We start from the raw sequence: 14,148 nt of genomic DNA, 5'->3' as shown, positions 1-14,148 counted from the left end.
TGAGACTAAGGTTAAGAAACTCATTAAAGGTTACTCAGATGGTAAGAGGTTGTAGCAGGATTTGAACACAGGTCATATGACTCTAAACCCCATACTCTTGACATTGGACCACACTGCTTCTTGTGTTAACTTTTTTGGCAGGTTTGTGAAAATGGATTGGAGTGGGGAGAAGCTAGAGGAAGGGAGGAAAGTTAGGAGACTATTGTATTAGGCCAGGAAAAAAATGGCAAATGGTTGATTGAGTAGAGAAAAGGGAACAGGTGCAAGAGATATTGTGGAGACTAAATCAACCACACCCAAAAATAATAGTAGACATTTACCTAGGGTATGCCAGAAATCTTTGTGCAGTATGAAGCACCGATTTAGACAATTTGTGAAAATTTAAGTAATTCAAGCTATTAAAGCTTAAAATTGCAAAATCTTTTAAAATATCCTGTATATCACTTTATGGCATGCAACATGACATAAAATGATACTTTATTTATTGTAATCTATATTGTACATATTTCACTTGAGTCTCACAATAGCCCTATAAGATAAATAGGCAAGGATGTCCAAGGATATACATCTAAATGAATTTAGGGCTTTCTGATGTCTACTCCAGAATGCTATGATGTTATTCTATTAAGGTCCTGCATCTTTTGCCAGCAAACTATCATTGCTTTAATTTGCCCATCTTGCACTTGTAAAAGATATTTTTAAATGTAAGGAAAGGATTGACATTTACATTTCACTTTGCTTTGGCTCATATTCTAGCCTTTGGAGGTGTTTTTGGATTCTGATTCTGTCATACATGTTAGCAATCACTCTCAGCTTTGCATGCTATAAATTGCATGCTAGTGAAGCCTTCACTCAAGCCACTGATAAATGCATCATCACAAGGCTAAGGAGAGACCCCTGGGGCATCATATTAGAGACCTTCTAGAAAGACCCAACAATTAACAACTGCTCTATGGGTCAGTTGATTTAATCAGTTCCAGATTTACCCACCATCATCTCCTAGTTTTAAATTTGTCTCATATTCAAAAGAATAATAGTATAAGGGACTTTGTCAAATTATTGGCTAAAATCTGGATTGAATATGTGTACTGTGTGCCATGATTCATAAATCTAGTTATTCTGTCAAAAAAGGAAATGAAATTAGGCTGGTGTGGTTGATAACATGAAACCTGTTATCTCTGCAATCACTATTTCCTTTTCTAAGAATCACTAATCACTTCCTTTTCTAGGGATCCCTAGAATTTTGCCAGGAGTTAAATGTCAAACTTATTGGCCTATTGTTCACTAACTCCATGCTTTTCTATTTTTAAAAAAATCACTAAATTTGCCTTCCTTAATCAATTCATCAACAAGCATTTATTAAATATGCTTGTCCAAATTCTATGCTGAATCTTGTGCTAGACAATGGAGATAAAAAGACAAAAATTAAACTCTAGAAGTTTGCATTTCAATATGGGGGAAAATGTGTACTTGATATTAATAAATATATATGCATAGCTACATTTTTATTACACTATAATGTGGGTATGTTGCTAGCTGGGGGAATCAGGAAGGACATCCTGTTGGAGGTGACATTTAAGCAAAGTTTTAAAGGGAGCTGAGGATTATAAAAGGTGGAAACAAGAAGGGGATTCATTCTAATCCCTGGAGGTAATTTATGCAAAATCACAGAGATGAAAATGGAATATTGTATAGGAAGAAGAGTAAATAGGCCTATCTGACTTGAACACAGCATTCATAAAAGGGTATAATGTGGTATTGTTGTTAGTGTTCTCAGAGCCCATGACATCAGGAGGGTGATGCCATGACGAGTAAATGAATTGGATCTACTTGGGAAAAGTCACCGGCCTTACTTTTTCCTCAGAGCCATCTGGATCCAGTGGCCAGGTATAGATCAGGACCACTGGAGATGGCCCTGGATACAGTGGGAAAGCTTGACCTTTTCAAGTTAAGATATTTAACAACTATCAGTATAATTGAGGCAATACCAATCAGTAATTAAGGCTAGGTAAGAAATGAGACATAGAATGGTCTCTTTTAAATAGTTTTATATATACATATAAAACATATTATATATATATATATATACTCACACACACACACACACAAGAAGTCTCTTAAGGATTTCTGGCCAAAATAGAACCAATTGCTATTTACATTCATGCTAAGCCAATCGGGGCCAAAACAATGACCAAATGGAGCTTGGAGTTTAATGTGTAATAAGGTTGGAAAGGTAATCTGGGTCAAAATTGAAATGGGTTTTAAAAGCCGAATCATGAGATTTCTACTTTTACCATAGAGGCAATGGATTGCTATTGGACCATTTTGAGAGGAACAGTGGCATTTTATTCTCAAGAAATATTAATTTATCAGCTGCATGAAACATATTTAGAGAAACATGGTTTAGGCTAGAGGCAGAGACACTGGTTAGAAAGCTATTGCGACAGAGCAGCTAAGGGGACATTAGGACTTGAACTATAGTATTAACTGAGAGTAGAAAGTAAAGGACAGATGTAAGAGAGGTTGTGGAGGTATAATTAAGAAGATTTGATATTTGGTTGGATATAGGAGTGGGGAAAAGGTGAGTGAAAATCTGAGTTTTCCTTCTAGGTAGAAAACTTGAGTGAATGGAAAGATGATGGTATCCTGGATAGAAATGGAAAGTTAGGAAAAGGGGTTGGTTTGGGAGAGGAGGGAGGAACACAAGAGCTCTGTGATGGACATGATAAATTAAATAATCTCTTCAGTTGAAAATGTCCAATAGACAGTTGATAATTCAGGGATTAGAGCTAGGGCTGTTAAGTACAGGTCTGAGAATCACTGATATTGAGGAGATAATTGATGAGCTGATGAAATCAGTGTGCTAAGAGAATAGAGAGCCCAAGAAGCACTTTGGTGGTACAACTAAAGTAGGCATGGAGTCCTGTGTCACTTTTGTTTTCCTTGATCTTTTAAAGAAAATAGAGTAGCTCAGCAATCTCATTTCCTTCATTTTTTATAGCCTTTGGATATATTTCATCTTGATTTGTAATCAAATTGATTTGAACTCATTAATCTGGGTCTTCCTTATTAGCATCTCATCCTGGGTTTCAATTCTTTATTTTTGTTCTGACTTTTCCAGTTTTAAGTTCATTCTTAGCAAAGAAAACAAACTCAACATGAATTAAATAGTTCTACCCTCTTTCCTTTATCTATTACCATCTCTTATCCAACTTGATATTAGTTCCATGTCTTTTTTCAAAGAATCATGGATTTAGACCTAGAAGAGAATTTAGAAGTAATCTAATCTTACCCCTTTATTTTATATATAGAAACCTAGCAGACATATTAAGGGACTTATTCAAGGTCAATAGATAGTAAAAAAGTCAGGATTTAAACCAAGGACCACTGATTCCAAATTTAGCATTCTTTCCATTCTATCACATTGTTCTTTTTGAACCTCTTATTTTCCCTTGAATAAAAACCACCACCACAAGAATTAACATTCATACAGAGGGTTTTTAGGTTAGCAAAGTACTACACACATTTTAACTCACTATGTGTAACAACCCAGTGGGGGAAATTTAAGCTATTGTTTTGAGGCACTATTCTCCCCATTTTACAGATGAAGAAAGTAAATCATAGAGAGATTAAGTGATTTGCCTAGGGTCATATAGCTAATAACTCTCTGAAATAGAATTCAAACTCAAGTCTTTTTGACTCAAGATCTAATCTATATTCACTGCCCAAGGGTTATTTTTGTTTTCTTTAGCTTTCTTTGCCAGCATCAGTTCATCTTGAGCATTATTTTGACACTGTTTTGACAGGATTAGTCTATATTTTTGTGTTAATTCCTCATTATCTGCTCTTATCTCTATTCTTCTGTTTGTCTTTTAAAAACCTAATTTGATTATTGCACATCATATACTTTAGACAATTCTTCCTCCTCAAAATTATTCCTGTTTGTATAGTCAGGATTTCATTCTTGAGAATTTTCCATTCCTCTTGGGCCTACTTTCCCTTTAAATTTTAGTCCAATGTACAAAAATATTTATAAGAGCTTTTTTTGTGGTAGCAAAGAATTGGAAATTGAGGGAATGTCCATCAGTTGGGAAATGGCTGAACAAGTCAGTGTATATGAATGTAATGAAATACTATAAGAAATGATGAGCAGGTAGATTTCGGAAAAAACTTGGAAAGACTTACATGTATTGATGCTGAGTGAAGTGAGCAGAACCAAAAGAACATTGAATAAGGTACAGCAACATTGTATAATGATAAACTATGATTGACTTAGCTCTTCTCAGCAATACAATGAATCAAAACAATTCCAAGACTCATGATGGAAAATATTATACATATCCAGAGAAAGAACTATAGCATCTGAATACATATTGAAGCATACTATTTTCATTTTTTTATTTTTATTTTTTGTGTTTTTTCCCTTTTGCTCTTTTTTCTTTCATAACACGACTAATGTGGAAATATGTTTAACATGATTGCACAATGTATAATCTATATCAGATTGCTTGCAATTATGGGGAGGGAAAAGGGGGGAAAGAAAAAATCAGAACTCAAAATCTTATTTAAAATAAATGTTAAAAACTATGTTTACATGTAATTGGAAAAAATACTATTAAAAAAGAATTTTAATTCAAGAAATCTCATCTATCATTTCTCTGAACTTTTAAAAATATCTCTCAGATAAGATGTTTGCTCAGCTCTCCTTTCTTCTGCCACAAACTCCAAAATGGAACAGTCATTTCTCCCCAAAGTTCTCATAATTGCTACTTCAGCAACCAGTTCTGTTGGCCATTTAGGTCCAGAATAGTATTTCCTCTTGGTAATTTCTCTACCTTTTGACGTATAAGAATATATCATCCACTTTGCTCTTGATGGAGAGAAAACTCCACAATATTTTCAGATAATTGAAATTTTCCATCATGAAATAGTATACTTCCCTGTCAGGCTTATAATCTGTTTCCCAAATTCTTCATATATTTTTTCCTTCTAGCTAGTTGATAGCATGCTTATACCATAATATGCATCTTTTTCTCCTTCCTTTTATTTTTATCCAAACATTCTCCCCAGACTTCTCCCCTTTGAGTTCATCTTTTCCTCAAGTTAGTATATATTTTTAAATTTATTATGCTACTCAATCCCTGAACTTTTATTTATCTTTTTGAATGAGATACACTATTCTAGAGGTGGACCCCAGTACTAGTACTCCACTAAGTCTTAGTTATACCTACAAAGTAAAATCTGCCTCCATGATTTATCTAATTTTACTGGATTTTTTTCTTTATGCATTTGTATTTGCTTATCTGATACTGCAGATTTTAAGCTTTTGACTTGTTTTCTTAGATTTTGTCTCTTGTAAATTGCTAGACACTACTGCTTATTTTTTTTAAGACAGATATTGACAAACTAGAACAAATCTGGAGAAGGGTCACAAGGAGAGTGAAAGAACTAAAAACCATGTCACTCATCAGCACCACCAGCACCAGCACACATTTATAAAATGCTTTAGCAGCTAACAGCAGCTGGATGGCACAGTAAATAGAGCACCAGGTTTAGAATCAGGAAGAACTAAGTCCAAATCCAGCCTCAGATACTTACTAGCTATGTCACCCTGGATAAGTCACTTAATCCTGTTTATATAAGTTTTTCAACCATAAAATGAGCTGGGAAAGGAAATGGCAGCCCTAATTGGCACTCTAGTATCCCTGTCAAGAAAACCCCAAATGGAATCATGAGAAGTTGGACAGACAGACGACTCAATGACAACAAATTGAGGTTTGCAAAGAGCTTCACAAAAGTTTTCACTTTAACTTCAAAAATAACTTTGAGAGACTATTAGTATTTCAATTTTATAGATGAGGAAAGAAAGGCAGACACATTTGCTCAAAGTCATACTCCTAGTAAATATCTGAATCAGAATTAGAACTTTCTGCCATTTCTGATTCTAGGTCCAGTGCTCTCTCTACTGTACTCCTAATTGCCAGGTGAGAAATGATTGTAGGAATTAGACATGTTTAACTTGGAGAAGAAACAGATGGGACATGATAATCATCTTCACATATTTACAGAGATATCATGTTAAAGGGAAATTAAAATTTTTTATAATGACTTTGGGAGTAAAATGAGAACCAACAGATGGAAAACATAGGAAGGCAGAGATGAGTTCACTTTAAGGAAGAGCTTCTTATAAAACAGAGTTATCTAATAATGTAAAAATGTTAGAAAATAAACTCTCTATCATTGGAATTGTTCATGAAGAAACTGGGTGACCATCTTTCAGAGAGGTTTTAGTGAGCCTTTGAGTACAGGGTTAGACTAGATAATACCAAAATCTCTTCTAACTTTAAGATATTAGGATTTTGTGATAGTTATCTGGTTCTTTTCCCTGCTAGAGACTATTCTAAGAACAAAGAATAGACTTCCTATTTATATAACTATTGCATTCTTTTCCCAAATACTGACAAAGTAATATGGCAGATATTATTTTTCTCTGTTCTCACATGTATCCTTCAGGCTGGGGAGATCTTTGCTTTCAAAGTTGCTTTTGATGTTCATTTTAAAATTTAAAAATGTTAGATGGGAGAGATCACATCTTTTAGGACACTGGTGCTCCCTTGGTTAGTTAATATTCAGTTCTATTTAACAAACATGGCCTTGGACCTTATGGCGTCTCCTTAGGAGCACTACATTTTCCAGTTTATATTATTGACTACTAGTTAATGATGATGTTTCTGAACTCTTTGCACTCGTCCATTGATCACATTTAGTTCAAACTTCGAGGGTCAAGATAGTTCTAGTTCTTTGTGCCACGGGGCACAAAGCTAATTTCCCATGGGGGTTTCCTCTCTGGAAAAAAAAAGTCAATTTTATTTCCTCTTTAAGACAATCCTAATTTATTGAAGGAAATTCTAGAAATTTCCCAGCATCCTGAGAACTACTGGCATAATATAAGCATAGGGTTACTGTTGTGAGAAACCATCCAAGAGCCTGCTCCCACCTGGATTTTGACTCTGGGGATGACCTTGTTAACCTAAGCACTGACCCAGTCTCTGGGCTCCAAGGAATGCTAATCATACTGAAAATTTTCATTCCTCTGTGTGTGTGTGTGTGTGTGTGTGTGTGTGTGTGTGTGGCCAGCATCAACATGTATAATGACCTGATTTATTTGATCAGCTAGACAAAACATAGGTCATGCTGTAGCCTGGTAGAATGTCTAATTTCACATCTCTTTAATTTTCAATTTGTGTCACTTCTTCTCCAAGCTAAAAGAGACCCAGACAGGAAATTCCTATTTCTAACTCTGATCAGTTTTGCTGTATGTTTTGTTATTTGGATGGATTCAGGCTGAAATTCCAGCAACTCCCAAATGGAGAGATTGGTTTCAGAGAATGAGTACTTCAGGAACATGGGGAAGGGGCATAGGATATTTTGTTATTAGATAGCAAAGAACAGAGTTTTCTTGTTAACTTCATGTTTTTACTGAAAGACTTATGTAGTTCCGAGTCCAATTGTCCATCTCTCCCCAACCCTGTAATTAATTGCATACCAATTCAAGTACATGGATGATCACATTCCTTTTTCTTTTCTTTTTTTCAAATACTTTCCCCAAATCTTTTATCTAAGTATTTCAAAGTGCTATATAATTGCGTCTCACTTTATAAAATTACTGAAAAAAGACAAAAATTTAAATTGCTCTATTAAGATCTTATAATATTACATTTTGTAATATTATCCTTAAGTGTGATTAATTTTTGAAATTTGGATAAAATCAGCTGGATTTTCTTAAAGGGAACATATCTTTAAGGAACAAATATTATCACCCCTAAATTTCTGATAGGGAAATGAAGATCCATCTAAGAGAAATTACTTCTTACTATTTAATGAGTTGGCAGTGTACTAGAGCCCAGGATTCTGTATACCAGATTAGTTAGGATGTACCTATTTATTTTTATCTTGTTTTTCTGATCAGTATGTAAGCTCCCTGAGAACAGGGACAATTTTTGCATTTCTGCCTTTTCTGCACACTTATCAAAGTGTATAGCACATAGCATTTCCTAAATAAATTCTTGTTAACTGATTGAACTGGTAGATCCAATAAACCTCAAACCAAAGGGATCTTGCACCATCTGATTGGCCACTTTCATCACCATTCTGGGAGTAGAAAATTGGAGTTTCAGACTAGCTTTGAAACATTGAGGGATAGGAAAGCAGAGAAAGGCCAGTAAACCCTAGAGAAGAATTTCATTTTCTTTTTTTAAAAATAAAAAGTTTAAAACTATTAATTTAACCCATCAAATAAGGACAAAAACTTATACACAAAATTATAAACTTTATTCAATTTGTTTTAAAAATATGTATATTGGGAAGGAAACCACATATACAAAGATATTTGTGGCAGCCCTTTTTGTAGTGGCAAGGAACTGGAAATGGGTGTATGCCCATCATTTGGGGAATGGCTGAATAAGTTATGGAATATGAATGTTATGGAATATTAAGAAATAATCAGCAGGATGATTTCAGAAAGGCCTGGAGAGACTTACATGAACTGATGCTGAATGAAGTAAACAGAACCAAGAGAACATTATACACAGCAACAAGATTATGTGATGATCAACTCTGTTGGACTTGGCTCTATTCAACAATGAGGTGATTCGGGCCAGTTCCAATAGATTTGGGATGGAGAGAAGCATCTGCATCCAGAGAGTCCTATAGGAACTGAATATGGATCATAACATAGTATTTTCACCTTTGCTATTGTTATTGCTATTTGCTTGCTTTGTGTTTTCTTTTTCTTTTTTTCAAATACTTTCCCCAAATCTTTTATCTAAGTATTTCAAAGTGCTATATAATTGCGTCTCACTTTATAAAATTACTGAAAAAAGACAAAAATTTAAATTGCTCTATTAAGATCTTATAATATTACATTTTGTAATATTATCCTTAAGTGTGATTAATTTTTGAAATTTGGATAAAATCAGCTGGATTTTCTTAAAGGGAACATATCTTTAAGGAACAAATATTATCACCCCTAAATTTCTGATAGGGAAATGAAGATCCATCTAAGAGAAATTACTTCTTACTATTTAATGAGTTGGCAGTGTACTAGAGCCCAGGATTCTGTATACCAGATTAGTTAGGATGTACCTATTTATTTTTATCTTGTTTTTCTGATCAGTATGTAAGCTCCCTGAGAACAGGGACAATTTTTGCATTTCTGCCTTTTCTGCACACTTATCAAAGTGTATAGCACATAGCATTTCCTAAATAAATTCTTGTTAACTGATTGAACTGGTAGATCCAATAAACCTCAAACCAAAGGGATCTTGCACCATCTGATTGGCCACTTTCATCACCATTCTGGGAGTAGAAAATTGGAGTTTCAGACTAGCTTTGAAACATTGAGGGATAGGAAAGCAGAGAAAGGCCAGTAAACCCTAGAGAAGAATTTCATTTTCTTTTTTTAAAAATAAAAAGTTTAAAACTATTAATTTAACCCATCAAATAAGGACAAAAACTTATACACAAAATTATAAACTTTATTCAATTTGTTTTAAAAATATGTATATTGGGAAGGAAACCACATATACAAAGATATTTGTGGCAGCCCTTTTTGTAGTGGCAAGGAACTGGAAATGGGTGTATGCCCATCATTTGGGGAATGGCTGAATAAGTTATGGAATATGAATGTTATGGAATATTAAGAAATAATCAGCAGGATGATTTCAGAAAGGCCTGGAGAGACTTACATGAACTGATGCTGAATGAAGTAAACAGAACCAAGAGAACATTATACACAGCAACAAGATTATGTGATGATCAACTCTGTTGGACTTGGCTCTATTCAACAATGAGGTGATTCGGGCCAGTTCCAATAGATTTGGGATGGAGAGAAGCATCTGCATCCAGAGAGTCCTATAGGAACTGAATATGGATCATAACATAGTATTTTCACCTTTGCTATTGTTATTGCTATTTGCTTGCTTTGTGTTTTCTTTTTCTTTTTTCCTTTTTTGATCTGATTTTTTTGATCTGATTTTTCTTGTGCAGCATGAAAAATGTAGAAATATGATTAGAAGAACTGCACATGCTGTCTAGGAACGGAGATAAGGGAAGATACAGAGAAAAAATTGGAATACAAGGTTTTACAAGGGTGAATGTTGAAAACTATTCTGCATGTATTTTGACAATAAAAAACTATTATTAAAAATTTTTAAATATACATATTAAATTTAACTAAGTAGCAAGAAAACCATTCTGCTTCAATTTCTTTTCCTTCCCTTCTATGCATTTTCTAGACTTCGTTTTTATTGTTATTATTATTTACAGAGTTGAAGTCATTGAAATGACATTTATAACTGTTATTGATCTGAAGGGCTAAAACTCTCTAAAAATCTTTATTACAACATTCTTTGTATATTTAGGGTTTCTCAAGAGTCTTAATATTCAAGAGTTTCAAGCTTAGTTTGAAGCTAAGACTTTTGGGACCCCTAATGGTGAAAGTACCTTTGATGAAAGCATGAAAAGTAAACAGGCAGATTCTCATAAATGAAAATTTTATGTCAGGTCATATTTTCACAAGTGGCTGATTGAAAAACAGAGAATACAAGCTCAATGTGTTTGTTGTTTATTGATTATTTAGAAAAATCATTTGATTCTGAAAAAAATGCAAACCTAATGTGTTTTCACACACACACACACACACATATATGTGTGTATATGTATATATGTATGCAACTCCTGATCCAAAGTTAATTGGCATGGGACTCTATTGGTGGAGATGAAGACCCGATTCTGTGTGGAGGAAGGGGGGGAGCTGGTGAGAACTTTGGTTTTCAGCCAGTTCTCTCTTTGGGGATTCCTCAAGAGGCAGTTCTGACGTTCAGTTCTAGAGACAATTTGGGAGACAGTAAATTCCACTTTGAGTTGTCAATGGAAAAGACTCTTGGGAAGACAGGAGTAGTAGGCAGTCTGCAATATGTCCTTTTCCCCAGTTTTTTTCTCTAGAGACTTTGGGTAGTAATTTTTTTGGGTGAGATCTAAGATCTTCTTTCTTGATTGAACTGAGTTATCTTACTTCCAATGGAAGACTTCCTTCATTCTATATTATCTGGTATATAGTTTTCTATGTATATCTTCCTTGATTTCTGCTATGACTTTATAATAAAGAGGCTTTTCTGCTATTTTCTATGTGTATTCATTGTGCAACTTATATAGATAGGGGCAGGGATCAGACCTTGGATATAGAGGTTAAGATCCTCCTTTACCCTAAAATGGCAAAGTGATCAAAAGTTAAATGAAACTCAATGATTCCCCTGAGATTAATAATGTTTAAGGGAGCAGAGAGACATAATTCTAGTTGGGTATTCCCCTCTCCCTCTGAGAATTGGTGGCTTCTGGTCTGACCTCTTGTTTCCCTCTTTACAGAAAGGGAAATTTTCCTTGGATAAGTATGAGGAGGAAAGAAATGAAAAGCATTTATGTATTCTGTCTCCCTTTAAGCCACACACAATGACAGACCTTCACAACACGTGGAACCACTTTATTTATACACATGGGACCCTCACTCTCTCCTCTACTGCTATATACATACATACATACAATATACATGCACACACATATATTTATATACATACATTTTATATATACAAAATATACAATGTACACACACATTTTATACACATACATATAATTCTTCCGCAAATTTCTAAATAGAAAAAGTCAAGAGTGGTTTAAGACGAGGGAATGCATGCTTTCCAAAGCCATATAGAAAATTCTGAACATAAAAACACAGAAGAGGGATTCCAGATAGAAGGTGAGATTGTAGTTAAGATTTGTAATTGAATTGAGATCTGTAAATTGCAGCAAGTTCTGGAATCGTACTGGAAATGATATCTACAACCACTCAGTAGAATCTGACTTAAAAATAGAACTAAGAAATAATGTCTCTTACTTTGATTGTCATATTCTGTTGAATAACATTTCTATTGAACTGATCTATCCATGAATGAGGGCAGCTCAATAATGCAGTGGATAAAGTGGCAGACCTAGGATCAGTAAGATTCATTTTTCTGAGTTCAAATCTGGTCTCAGATACTTATTGTATGACCCTGAGAAAGTCACTTAATCCTATTTGCTTCAGTTTTCATATCTGTAAAATGAGCTAGAGAAGGAAATATCAAAATACTCCAGTGTCTTTGCCAAGAAAACTCCAAATAAGGTCATGAAGGGCTGGATGTGATTGAAAAATGACTGGACAACCATATATCCAAATATTTATTTTAGACCAAAAATTCTTAACCTAGGGGTTTACAAACTTATTTTTAAAATATTTTCATAAGTGTATTCAACATATTTGATTTCCTTTTTAATCTTGTATATCTTATTTTTGCACTTAAAACATTATTTTAAGAAAGTATCTAAATATTGCATCAGATAACTCCAAAAAAAAATTAAAAGAGCCCTTGTTATAAGCAGACACAGGAAATGGTGAGCCAGGAGTCAGAACTGCAGAGAGAGAATGTGAATGAGGTTTCTCTGGTGAATGTAGCATGGTGCTTTCCATGAGCCCAAGCAGCTTCCTGAAACAAAAGAAATCCTCTACATCTTTTACACTGTAATATTCTTCTGGTGATACTCTATGATTGTAAATCAAAGAATAGCACAATCCCCAAGGAATCACAAATATGAGTGACCCACAAGGCAATGGATGCATAATGGGCACAAATAGGCTGTTGTATGCTACCAACTATGACTTACTTGCAAGAAATGGTGCAAAAGATATGGCCCTAGAAATACATGGTGGGAAAAGAGGGGTAGCCTGATCACATAGCAAACTTATATGTAGCTTGAGGCAACAGATAGCCCAAGTCCTGAACCTGAAGTCACATAATTTTGAGCAGCCTAACAAAAGGCCTCCATACTATCTGGTAGATTCCCATGGAGGATTCAATGAGAACACAATGACAAGAGTTGCATGGGATTTAAAGATATGGATAGGTTGTTATCTAAATTACTAGAAGCAATGGCCAAATCGATGAGTTCTCAGACTAGAGTATGTGCATTATATTATTGCTTTGTTTTCCCTTTCTTCATTGCACATTTTATATTTGTCACTTTTTGGCTGGACTTAGGATTTCATCAATGTGAGGCATTCCCAGAATAGATACTCTCTCCGCAGATGGAGGGCAGCATATTTATAAGATATGGTCATAGCTGCCTGGGTCATTGAAAGGTTAAGTGATTTGTCCATTATAACCGAGTTTGTATTAGAGGAAGGAATTGAATCTAGGCTAGAATGCCCTCTGTGTTGCCTCTTGTCATTTATTATAAGAATATTCATAGAATCATAATTTAAAATTAAACCTAATTCAACCTTCTCATTTTACAATGAGGAATTTGAGGCCTGTAGAAATAAGATGATTTTTCCCAAAGCTACATAAGTAATAAGAGGAGAGACAGGATTTAAACTCAGGCCTCTGGATACCCTAACCTAGCATTCTTTCCATTGCCTCATTCTATATCATTTGTATACTCAACTTTTTCGTACTTCATAATGATTGCATTTGTGGATTGCTTTCAACTTTTAGAATAATGTTATTATGAATAAGGCTGGAGGGAATACAGAGAAATCTATCCTCTTCCATCAATAACATTCTTAAAGTTTGGTACAAGAAGTGAGGTCACTGACTCAGAGCACTGACTTGACTATGAACACGTTTGTAACTTCAGTTATATAATTCCATATTACTTTCAAAAGATATTGCTAGCTCTATTAATAGTTTGCCTGCTTGTTATCAGCTAGAAATTAGTGGTCTGGGGAGGACGGAATGATTGCAGCTGTTGACTTCTGAAAGCAGATGTGGGCAGGAACATCCTGTTGTCCTGCAGGCAGTGAAGGACTTGAATTCTCCAAAGACTCCAGGTCTCCACCCTGGCCTTCCTTGGTAAGGCCCCTCCTGATGCTCCAAGAGTTTTTATTTCTCCCTGTTCTGGAAATGGACTCTGGACATGTGGATAATAGGCTAGTTAACACAGGTCTTTCCGGCTGCTTTGATTTCAGCTGCTGGGCAATGGAGAGGAGACACTGCAGAGCTCAGAAAGAAGCTAGAGGCTTTGAAGAAGGCTTTTAAAGAGACAGATGATTAAGGT

This window comes from Antechinus flavipes, chromosome 2 (assembly GCF_016432865.1).
Source record: "Antechinus flavipes isolate AdamAnt ecotype Samford, QLD, Australia chromosome 2, AdamAnt_v2, whole genome shotgun sequence".
NCBI lineage: Eukaryota > Metazoa > Chordata > Mammalia > Dasyuromorphia > Dasyuridae > Antechinus > Antechinus flavipes.
This window is presented reverse-complemented; position numbering follows the sequence as displayed.